Below are 12,048 nucleotides of genomic sequence, written 5' to 3'. Positions count from 1 at the left end.
ACCACACCACTGCTGCCCGTGTACCCCTGGAACCAATTTAAAATTGCCTACAGCCATGTATTATTATTTTAGGCCTTCGATGCCTGTCTGCGGTCACTCCTTCCACTAGGCCTCCACTGACCACACCACTGCTGCCCGTGTACCCCTGGAACCAATTTAAAATTGCCTACAGCCATGTGTTATTATTTTAGGCCTTCGATGCCTGTCTGCGGTCACTCCTTACATTATGCCTCCACTGACCACACCACTGCTGCCCGTGTACCCCTGGAACCAATTTAAAATTGGCAACAGCAATGTGTTATTATGTTAGGGCTTCAATGCCTGTTTGCGGTCACTCCTTCCAATAGTTCTCCACTGACCAGACCAATGCTGGCCGTGTACCCCTGGAACCCAGCTGAAAGTGCATGTAGCCTCCTTTTTTTCTTTGTTTTATATTTAGAAAGCCCAGATGAACTACGCTGTGCAACGGTTCAAGCTACCCAGTCGACATTTCTTTTGCGAGAAAAGCCATCCCAGCCCTCCACCGGCATGAAAAAGTCTGCATTGTCATAGCACTCAAGCAATCAAACAGTAGAAAGGTGCACCTGACAAGAGACGCATGGACCAGTAGGCATGTCCACAAAAAGTTACGTGTCCATTACGGCGCACTGGGTTAATGTGTTGGATGCATGGTCCACAGGGGACAGCCTACAAAGTCTGTCTGCAGTCCCTAATTCCAATTTTCCTCCGCTGACCACACCACTGCTGCCCGTGTACCCCTGGAACCAATTTTACAGTGTCTACAGCCTAACTTTTGTTATGTTAGGCCTACTACGCCTGTCTGCGGTCCCTCCTTCCAATACTCGTCCACTGACCACACCACTGCTGCCCGTGGACCCCTGGAACCTATTTTTAATTGCATAGAGCATCCTTTTTTTAATAGTAGGCGTACAAAGTCTGTCTGCGGTCCACTATTGAAATTGTCCTCCACTGCCCAGAGTGTTGTGAATTCTGTGGCTGAGTTCACTTCTGTGGTCACAAGTGGTATTGCAGTCTCTGGGCTTCCTCCCTCAGGTGTTTTGGTGAGCTCGTTGGCTGTCTTGCTATTTAGTTCCACCTGAGTCTGTCTTCCTTGCTCCTTGTCAATGTTCCAGTGTTGGATCTGAGCTACTGCATCTTTCCTTGGGCCTGCTGCTCTGCTAGATAAGTGCTTCTAGTTTGTTTTCTGTTTTTTCTGTCCAGCTTGCTATTAACTTTTGCTGGAAGCTCTGAGAAGCAAAGGGGGCACCGCCGTGCTGTTAGTTCGGCACGGTGGGTCTTTTTGCCCCTTTGCGTGGTTTTCGTTTTAGGGTTTTTTGTAGACTGCATAGTTCTCTTTGCTATCCTCGCTCTGTCTAGAATATCGGGCCTCACTTTGCTGAATCTATTTCATTCCTACGTTTGTCTTTTCATCTTGCTAACAGTCATTATATGTGGGGGGCTGCCTATTCCTTTGGGGTATTTCTCTGAGGTAAGTCAGGCTTGTATTTCTATCTTCAGGCTAGTCAGCTCCTCAGGCAGTGCCGAGTTGCATAGGTAGTTGATAGGCGCAATCCACTGCTGCTTACAGTTGTGTGAGGATAGTTCAGGTACTGCAGTCTACAGAGATTCCACGTCTCAGAGCTCGTCCTATTGTTTTTGGTTATTGCCAGATCTCTGTATGTGCGCTGATTACTGCACGCTGTGTTGCCTGATTGCCAGCCATAACACCAGAGCACTGCTGCTTGTGTACCCCTGTAACTTTTTTAAGCTGCAGTGAGCCACATTTTTGGGTTAAGTCCTACTACCTGTGTCTGTCTGCGCCACTCAATTCAGCTGTGTTCCTTTGAAAAAAGCTGAGCGTCAATAGTCTTGTTTTCAGCCTCTAGGAATTTTAAAACTGCATTGGGGGTACAACTTTGGTAGGGCCTACTAACGGTGTCTGCCTCCCCAAGGTGTGCCCCAGGTTTCCTCGCCATTGCTTCGATCTTCCGGCTCTCGTTTAGTAGTTGTTGGAAACTACACTGCATTAGGCCTACAAATTGGGTATGGGATGTAGAGAGATGGTGTGTTCCACTCCAAGGTGTTCTCCAGGTTGCCTTTCCTGAGCTTCGATCTTCCGGCTCTCGTTTAGTAGTTGTTTGAAACTACGCTGCATTAGGCCTACAAATTGGGTATGGTGTGTAGAGAGATGGTGTGTTCCACTCAAAGGTGTTCTCCAGGTTGCCTTTCCTGAGCTTCGATCTTCCGGCTCTCGTTTAGTAGTTCTTGGAAACTACACTGCATTAGGCCTACAAATTGGGTATGGGGTGTAGAGAGATGGTGTGTTCCACTCCAAGGTGTTCTCCAGGTTGCCTTTCCTGAGCTTCGATCTTCCGGCTCTCGTTTAGTAGTTGTTGGAAACTACACTGCATTAGGCCTACAAATTGGGTATGGGGTGTAGAGAGATGGTGTGTTCCACTCCAAGGTGTTCTCCAGGTTGCCTTTCCTGAGCTTCGATCTTCCGGCTCTCGTTTAGTAGTTGTTGGAAACTACACTGCATTAGGCCTACAAATTGGGTATGGGGTGTAGAGAGATGGTGTGTTTCACTCCAAGGTGTTCCCCAGGTTTCCTCGCCAATGCTTCGATCTTCATGCTCTCGTTTAGTAGTTGTTGGAAACTACACTGCATTAGGCCTACAAATTGGGTATGGGGTGTAGAGAGATGGTGTGTTCCACTCCAAGGTGTTCTCCAGGTTGCCTTTCCTGAGCTTCGATCTTCCGGCTCTCGTTTAGTAGTTGTTTGAAACTACGCTGCATTAGGCCTACAAATTGGGTATGGTGTGTAGAGAGATGGTGTGTTCCACTCCAAGTTGTTCTCCAGGTTGCCTTTCCTGAGCTTCGATCTTCCGGCTCTCGTTTAGTAGTTCTTGGAAACTACACTGCATTAGGCCTACAAATTGGGTATGGGGTGTAGAGAGATGGTGTGTTCCACTCCAAGGTGTTCTCCAGGTTGCCTTTCCTGAGCTTCGATCTTCCGGCTCTCGTTTAGTAGTTGTTGGAAACTACACTGCATTAGGCCTACAAATTGGGTATGGGGTGTAGAGAGATGGTGTGTTCCACTCCAAGGTGTTCTCCAGGTTGCCTTTCCTGAGCTTCGATCTTCCGGCTCTCGTTTAGTAGTTGTTGGAAACTACACTGCATTAGGCCTACAAATTGGGTATGGGGTGTAGAGAGATGGTGTGTTTCACTCCAAGGTGTTCCCCAGGTTTCCTAGCCAATGCTTCGATCTTCATGCTCTCGTTTAGTAGTTCTTGGAAACTTCACTGCATTAGGCCTACAAATTGGGTATGGGGTGTAGAGAGATGGTGTGTTCCACTCCAAGGTGTTCTCCAGGTTGCCTTTCCTGAGCTTCGATCTTCCGGCTCTCGTTTAGTAGTTGTTTGAAACTACGCTGCATTAGGCCTACAAATTGGGTATGGGGTGTAGAGAGATGGTGTGTTCCACTCCAAGGTGTTCTCCAGGTTGCCTTTCCTGAGTTTCGATCTTCCGGCTCTCGTTTAGTAGTTGTTGGAAACTACGCTGCATTAGGCCTACAAATTGGGTATGGGGTGTAGAGAGATGGTGTGTTACACTCCAAGGTGTTCTCCAGGTTGCCTTTCCTGAACTTCTATCTTCAGGCTCTCATTAAATTGTGGTTAAACGGAACAACTGCATTTGGCGTACTAGTTGGTTTGGGGCCTACTATCGGTGTCTGCCACTCCTTGCTGTTCTCCTGGTTTCCTGTCCTGAAATTCCATTTTCAGGCTCTCGTTAAGTAGTTGTTAATGTTAGACTGCATTTGGCCTACTAGTTGGGTTGGGGCCTACTATCGGTGTCTGCCACTCCTTGCTGTTCTCCTCCACTGAACAAAGCTGTGCCGCCTGTTTACTACGGTTGCCAATTTTGAACTGCATTTCGACTACTTACTGATTTGGGCCTACTCTCTGTGTCAGCCTCTCATTCCAGTTGTCCTCCACTGCAATGCCCCCTGGTTAGTCCTGTGTTACCAATTTTGAACTGCATTTAGCCCACTTTATTCTTTGGGCCTATATCTGTGTTTCCTCCTCATCCTGCCCATTGCCCAGCCAGTGATAGATGAGTCTGCTGGTACATTGACCCATAACGCAAAATTCCCCGTGCACGCTACACAGCAAGATTGTGACCCTGCTGAAAGTCAGGTTCCTCTTCCCGCATACCATACCACCTTACACGGGGACAAAGAGGAAGGTGCAGATGAAAGTGCAGGTTCCTTCATCAGGTGGGGGGAGGAATACTAGTTGGCGACGTCACTGGCACAGGGCCTCTCATAGTACGCAAAAGTGTTGCTGCCGGTGGGAGGCGCCCCCGCCGTGCAAACACACCGCTGTACTTTGAGGGGCCCTGTGCCAGTGCCAATGCCAACGAGTGAGCCCCCCCTGCTTGCTCAGGATCACAGCACTTGCAAAGTTGAAATACTTACCTCTCCCTGCTCCACTGCCGTGACGTGGTCCAGATTTACTGGGCCCACTAATTACTTGAACCAGCCCTACCCCCCACAACTTTAGCCAAATGACCCCCAATTTCAAATGCCTTCCAATTATTATAAGGAAAATTACGATTGACAAGCTTCTTTAACAAGAATGGATGTTTTTGCCATTAAAATGGGCAGTGTAGGTGTTTTCCTGGCCTCCACTCACTGCCGACTATGCTCCCCCATTGACTTGCATTGGGTTTCGTGTTTCGGGCGATACCCGACTTTTCGCGATAATCGGCCGATTCCACTCGACTCGACTTCTAAGATAGTCGGGTTTCGCGAAACACGGCTCGACTCTAAAAAGGTCAAGGTCGCTCAACCCTAGTCAGGACTCTAAAAATTGGCCTGGTCAGGAAGGTGAAAACAGGCTTCGGGGTGATAAATAAAGAAACTCTTATACTTACCATTCTTCGGCCTTGACCATGACTCGCACACTATCTCTCCTCCTCCTATCAGCTTCTCTGTCTAATCTCTTCAGTTTTCTGCCTTCTTTTATTTTTTCTATTTCTGGGCCACTGTTGCTGCTTTTCCCAAGGCCCCATGCCCTCAAAGAGGACACATCACATGTCATTGACTTCAGTGATATGCATATTGCCCCAAATGACTGTGCGTGACACTGCACAAGTTATTAGTGCGCTTGGCACTTCAAGTGCAAGTGTGGGGCCTAGTGAAGAATGGCAGCACCAGTGCCCCCCATCCAAAAAAAAAAAAGTGATAGACGAGAGAAGATGATCGGAGGACTGGTGGTAGTGGAAGAGATATGAGGAGAGGCAAGTATAAGATTTTTTTCTTAACCTTTTCCACGCACCCATAATCCAGCAAAATGGAGGCCATATGGTTGGTGTTTTGCCGGAATTTTTGCAAGTTGCAAAAGCTTGTTTGTTAGGCAATCCCCAGATGTATTCCAGTTGTCTAGCAGCCGGAAATCAAGCAGCTGCGTCGACGTAAACTAAATCTCCGAGCACGCTGAAATACTCGGAGACCACCCGAGCTTGCTCGGAGAAACTCGCGTAGCGAGCATACTCGCTCATCATTAATTTAGAGAGATTGCATCTTCTCAGGAAGTTCATGGCAATGACTTTGAATGTGGAGCCTGCCGAGTGCAACTTATGACTAAAAATCCATGTTGGATTTTTTTGCAACATGTTATGCTGTGGCCAAGGTGGAGTGCCAGTCACAATGTGACCCCATTGACAAGCAATAGATTCTATGGTTGACACTGTAATCTTCATGTCATGTACCATTATTCGAACTTGATCAGCTATAATCCATCTTTTTTATTTGGGTTTTATTCTGTATTCCCATGAAGCAGTCCCTGAAATGTCTAAATGTTGTCAACTAAGCAGTTTCTTGAGAGACGCCCAGCAGTATCAGAGGATGGGAGACTGGGAGAATCTGAATAACAAAGATCTATTTAAGAATCCATATTTCAGGCTGACAATGGCTGTGTAATGTGAAAACTATCATTAGGAAAATATGCACATGAAAAACTTGTCTGTTCAAAATCACAAGTGAAGTTTAGAACATGACATTTCAATAGATTGGAAAACCATGTCTGATTTCATTGTATTTACCCGTATGACAAAGTAGAGCCAAGAGGAATCTGCACTGGCTAAAGCAGCGCTTAGGTGTGCAGGTTCAGCATTTTCCAGTAAGACATCAAGTACATACTCCCAATAACTTCATGGCCTGGTGACAATAAAATATGACACTATCATACAACAAGATTGCAACTTACTTTGGTCTAATATGTCAGCCTCGTCCTTTGGTGTGGTTGCCTCCAGCTATGACAGGAACATATAGTGGCCTCTCAGGCTGTGGGGTGGGGCTTTACCATTTTTTCTCCACTGTAAACAGGGCAAAGGGGGGAGGCTCCTGCTGCAGTCTTACAACCACACGCAGGACAATTAAGTGGACTTGATGAATATCCCATGATGCAGCAAAGAAAATGAGAAAGAGAAAATCAGAGAAAATGAGAATGTTAAGGGATTTGATTTTGGTTAACTAAATATTTTCATTATTGTCCCTAAATGATAAGCTATGTCCACACTGTGCTAGATATACAAGGCTATATGTCACCCACAGGCTCCCTTTTATATTAGTGTCTTAACATACTGCTGAAACCTCTGCGCTGATTGCTAAGAGGCGCTGTTCTGACACTACAGATACTGCTGCATATCTTCCTCTTTGTTGTTCTCTTGTTGGTTTGCTACAGTGAGTTGGTAGGTAATAATTAGCTCTCTGCTGAGAGCCATGGGCAAGGTTCCCTTCTATATAAGCTCCAGCAGACTGATACTAGCTGGCAGTTATTTAGATAGTGTGCGTAGCTAACAGTTGGCTCTCTGATCTGACTCTGACTTGAACTTTTGTTATCTGTTTTGTTTTTCTTGTTTACTAACAGAAACTTGAATTCTGACTACCTGCTCATCTCCTGAACTTATCCTTGACCTTACTTCTCCGCTTTGACCCTGCTTCGTGACCATTCTGGCCTCTGGTTCATATTGGCGGATCGCAGCACTTGCATAGGTAGCAATCCACTGGCCCACGTTGTAAGTCCAGATACCTATATAGGGGTTAAAGGGTGTCAGGGTTTTTCTGGAATCTGCCTGACAAATGAGCTTGTGCCAAGTCAGTCTGAGATAACCTTTTTGAACCTGTGACCTTGCACAGACTTGACACTGCCTGCATTAGAAGAAAACATAATTATACATGGATAAAAATACAGTAATTAACCAGATCCAGTATGGGTTTGTAGCAAGCAAGTCATGCCAGACTAATCTAATTTCCTTCTATGATGGAATCACTGACAGGGTGGATAAGGGAAATGCGGTACATATAGTATATCTTAACTTCATCAAAGCAATTGATAAAGTATCTCATATTATCCTTATTAAAAAATCACCAAATATGGGATTAACAAAGCTACAGTTAGGTGGATTCATAACTGACTCGGTGACTATACTCAAAGAGTGGTAATAAATGGTTGCACAAGTAATTGGAAAAGTGTTTCAAGTGGGGACCACAGGGCTCTCTCCTGGCCCCAGTGTTGTTCAGCATATTTATAAATTATCTAAATAAGGGAACTGAATTTAAACTAATCAGATTTGCAGACGATGCAAAGCTAGGAGGGATAGCTAACACTAGAGAAAAGTAAAGGTACCTTCACACTGAGCAACTTTTGAACGATAATGATAGCAATCCGTGACGTTGCAGCATCCTGGATAGCGATCTCGTTGTGTTTGACACGCAGCAGCGATCAGGATCCTGCTGTGACATCGATGGTCGGAGCTAGAAGGCCAGAACTTTATTTAGTCGCTGGATCACCCGACGTGTGTGACGCCGATCCAGCGATGTGTTCACTTGTAACCAGGGTAAACATCGGGTTACTAAGTGCAGGGCCGCGCTTAATAACCCGATGTTTACCCTGGTTACCATTGTAAATGTAAAAAAAAAACACTACATACTCACATTCCGGTGTCTCTCACGTCCCCGCCGTCAGCTTCCTGCACTGACTGTGTCAGCACCAGCCGGCCGTAAAGCAGAGCACAGCGGTGACGTCATGACGTCACCACTGTGCTCTGCTTTACGACCGGCCGGCTCTGACAGTCAGTGCGGGAAGGTGACGGCGGGGGACGTGACAGACACCGGAATGTGAGTATGTAGTGTTTTGGTTTTTTTTACATTTACAATGGTAACCAGGGTAAACATCGGGTTACTAAGCGCGGCCCTGCACTTAGTAACCCGATGTTTACCCTGGTTACCCGGGGACTTCGGCATCGTTGGTCGCTGGAGAGCTGTCTGTGTGACAGCTCTCCAGCGACCACACAACGACTTACCAACGATCACGGCCAGGTCGTATCGCTGGTCGTGATCATTGGTAAATCGTTTAGTGTAACGGTACCTTAAGAAAGGATTCAGAAGGATCTAGATAAGCTTGAACAATGGGCAGCAACTAATAGAATGGAATTTAACATTGAGAAATTCAAGATTCTACATCTGGGCAAGAAAAACTAAAATGACATCTATAGAATGGGAGGAATGGAAATGCGGTGCTGTTTATTACATAATGTCCTCTTCTTGTTCCCACTAATATTCTTCCCAAAAGCAAAGGAAGCAAATTATGGTCTCTGTATGGTAGTGCTGCTGCCCGGAGGGTTGATTCTAGTGGAGGTGCTTCTGCTGCTGCTGGTGGCTCCCACATTCTTTGCCATTGTATGATTTTTTTTTTAATTTTTACACTATCTGTTCATTGACACTTTTTCATTTACTATACATTTTGTTCAACAACGTATTGGCAATCTTTTCAATTCTAATTAATAACTTGGTAAAAATGATGCAATAAGAAATGATAGGTAGGTAAGTGTACATAAAGCAAAATGTGGCAGCAAGCTGCAATATAGGATTTCTATATACAGTTGTCAAAATGGATTAATAAAACAGGTGTACAAAAACAGACATATGCAACTAATTTTCTACATTTAAAAAAAACAACCTTTTTTTAAACAAAATTCATTTGTTTTCCCCAAAATGACATGGTAAGAAATGGTAGTTAGGAACAGACAGTGTATTGCTGTGATGTGTACAGATGTAAAATTTGATTGGCAAAATAAATGTGTAAAAAAAAATACATTTAATTTCTGTAAAAAAAATATTGCGCTGCCTTGCTGCTGCTTTTTACTGTATCAAAAACAAAGAAAAAATGTGTAATTGAAATTCAAATATAGTAGGACAAAAGCAAGTTTCACCACATCACTGTACAATCACATGGAGTCTGCTACTGCTGCTAGCACCTCTGCTATCTCTCTCTCCCCCTGTCAATTCAATGTCTGCATTGTCCACACTCTGCTACACCCATATTCTTATAGACTTCAAAACAAATAAGTCAATCTGCGTTGTCGTAGAATAAAAAATTAAGGATACAAAATCCAATTATAGGCGATTTATTCGTCAACACGTTTCGAAGTATACAAATTCTTCATTGGGACAAACCATAATCATAGTCTTATCTGACGAAGAATTTGTGAAACGCGCGTCGGGTGTTTGATGGGTGAGCTTCCTATTATTAACTACACCTTGTTTTTATTTCTATTATCCTTAGACTTTCCGTGCCATATTGATGTCATCTGTATACCCAATCTTCATTATTATATGTTTATTATAACTAATCTTCGTTCACATCTCTTAACCATTGATATATTTGTGATTTATCCTTAACTATTTATATGATCTATACTTTATTTATGACTGGGGTCTTTCACCAAGTACAAGTACTAAGGGTACCGTCACACTATAACATTTCGATCGCTACGACGGTACGATTCGTGACGTTCCAGCGATATCGTTACGATATCGCTGTGTCTGACACGCAGCAGCGATCAGGGATCCTGCTGAGAATCGTACGTCGTAGCAGATCGTTTAGAACTTTCTTTCATCGCTGGATCTCCCGCTGTCATCGCTAGATCGGTGTGTGTGACACCGATCTAGCGATCTAGCGATGCGATCCAGCGATGCGTTCGCTTGTAACCAGGGTAAACATCGGGTAACTAAGCGCAGGACCGTGCTTAGTTACCCGATGTTTACCCTGGTTACAAGCGTTAAACTAAAAAAAAACAAACAGCACATACTTACATTCTGGTGTCCGTCAGGTCCCTTGCCGTCTCTGCTTCCAGCACTGTGACTGCCGGCCGTAAAGTGAAAGCAGAGCACAGCGGCTGTGCTTTCACTTTCACTTTACGGCCGGCAGTCACAGTGCGGGAAGCAGAGACTGCAAGGGACGTGACGGACACCAGATGTAAGTATGTGCTGTTTTTTTTTTTTTTAGTTTTACACTTGTAACCAGGGTAAACATCGGGTAACTTAGCGCGGTCCTGCGCTTAGTTACCCGATGTTTACCCTGGTTACCCAGGGACCTCGGCATCGTTGGTCGCTGGAGAGCTGTCTGTGTGACAGCTCCCCAGCGACCACACTACGATTTACCTACGATCACGGCCAGGTCATATCGCTGGTCGTGATCGTAGGTAAATCGTATAGTGTGACGGTACCCTAAGGTAAACTACTAACCAAAAACTGTACGTGTGAACCTGACCTTGCGTCACATTTCCAAGATGAGTTTTTGATGCTGTGTATTTTCACTTTGTTAAAAAACGCAGCTTCTTACAATTTCAGCAACGCGGATGGCATTTAGAAGTCTCATGTCCTCCGCAACATCTCAATTTCTCTTGTGGGTACACTGAGTTTTCTGTGTTGATTTTTCCCATAGACTTGGATCATATGCAGAAATTCTGCAGGTAATAAATGCACATGCGTTTTTAGTGTATTTAGGCTATGTTCCCTCCGTGAGATTTTGGAGAATTTTTGATGTTGCAGATTTTCTGCACCATTTCTGCACCCATTAAATAGTTAATTAATTTAAAAAAAAAAAAATACACAGCATAAAAAACTCACCAAAACTCATCGTAGAAACGTTAATCCCTAAAAAACATTTATATCAAATGATTAAACATTCATGTAATAGCAAAATATTGTAAAATAATCCATTATACTAAGTGAAATAGTGTCAGATTCATCTCAAATTCAACTTGTTTTGCTGGTAAAAAGTTATATTTTTGAAAACTTATTGAACATTTGGCATTCCCTCCCTTTGTATGTTTTTCCCATCTGATCTCTGTAACCGTTCCTCATAGACTCTGACATTACTTATTTCAGCAGAGCCACCACCCGGGATCTGGCAATGATTACTTGGATGGAGAGCTTCAGGCTGCTGCATACCGTGCACAGACGCCGACCCCAAATTCTCACTTATGGCTGATTAAAAGCAGCCAGAAGCAACAAATATTATTTTTAATGAGGGAAAAAATTAAGAGAGGTGTGTGAAATGTGACTCATCCAAATAGAAAAATTGAGAAATTATATTTTACTTGCATGTCAATTAAAATGTATGGGTGCCAGAATATTTGCTACAAAATTCTAAGAACTTGTAGTCATTATGTTACTGATACGTAGCCAGCTGTATCCTGCATCAGCAGCAAATTCCTCCACAAGATGTTACAGTCACAAGTTCTTCCATTATACCAAGCACCAACCATAGGTAGCCCCTGAACCATCTACAGATGTTTTTGTGCCACCACCACCAGCATTCTACATCATCAATAAATCTCTATGAATCTTGCACCTGCGCAGTTGAACAAAGGCCTGTGCTGACGCATTTTGCTCTGCCGTGCTTCATTTCCAGTTAATAGGCGCTGGTCCATTAGTACGGCAGAGCAAAGTGCGTCATTGAAAGTCTACTCTTAAATTGCACAGGTACAAGATTAGCAGGAATCTATGGGTGATGTACTGTTTCATCCGCATCAATCAAGGCAGGAGGAAGGCAATTTTGACAATAGAGGAGACACAGGACCCAGACCACCGACACCCATTGAACGAGACCTTGCCATTTAGCATACAATGCGGGAGACATAAAAGTTATTTTTTGGGGTTATATAAGGGGAGTTGGGGCTTATATACAGATCATTCACC

Source organism: Ranitomeya imitator, chromosome 4 (genome assembly GCF_032444005.1).
Source record: "Ranitomeya imitator isolate aRanImi1 chromosome 4, aRanImi1.pri, whole genome shotgun sequence".
Lineage (NCBI taxonomy): Eukaryota > Metazoa > Chordata > Amphibia > Anura > Dendrobatidae > Ranitomeya > Ranitomeya imitator.
The sequence above is the reverse complement of the archived record's forward strand: the minus strand, read 5'-3'. Positions refer to the sequence as shown.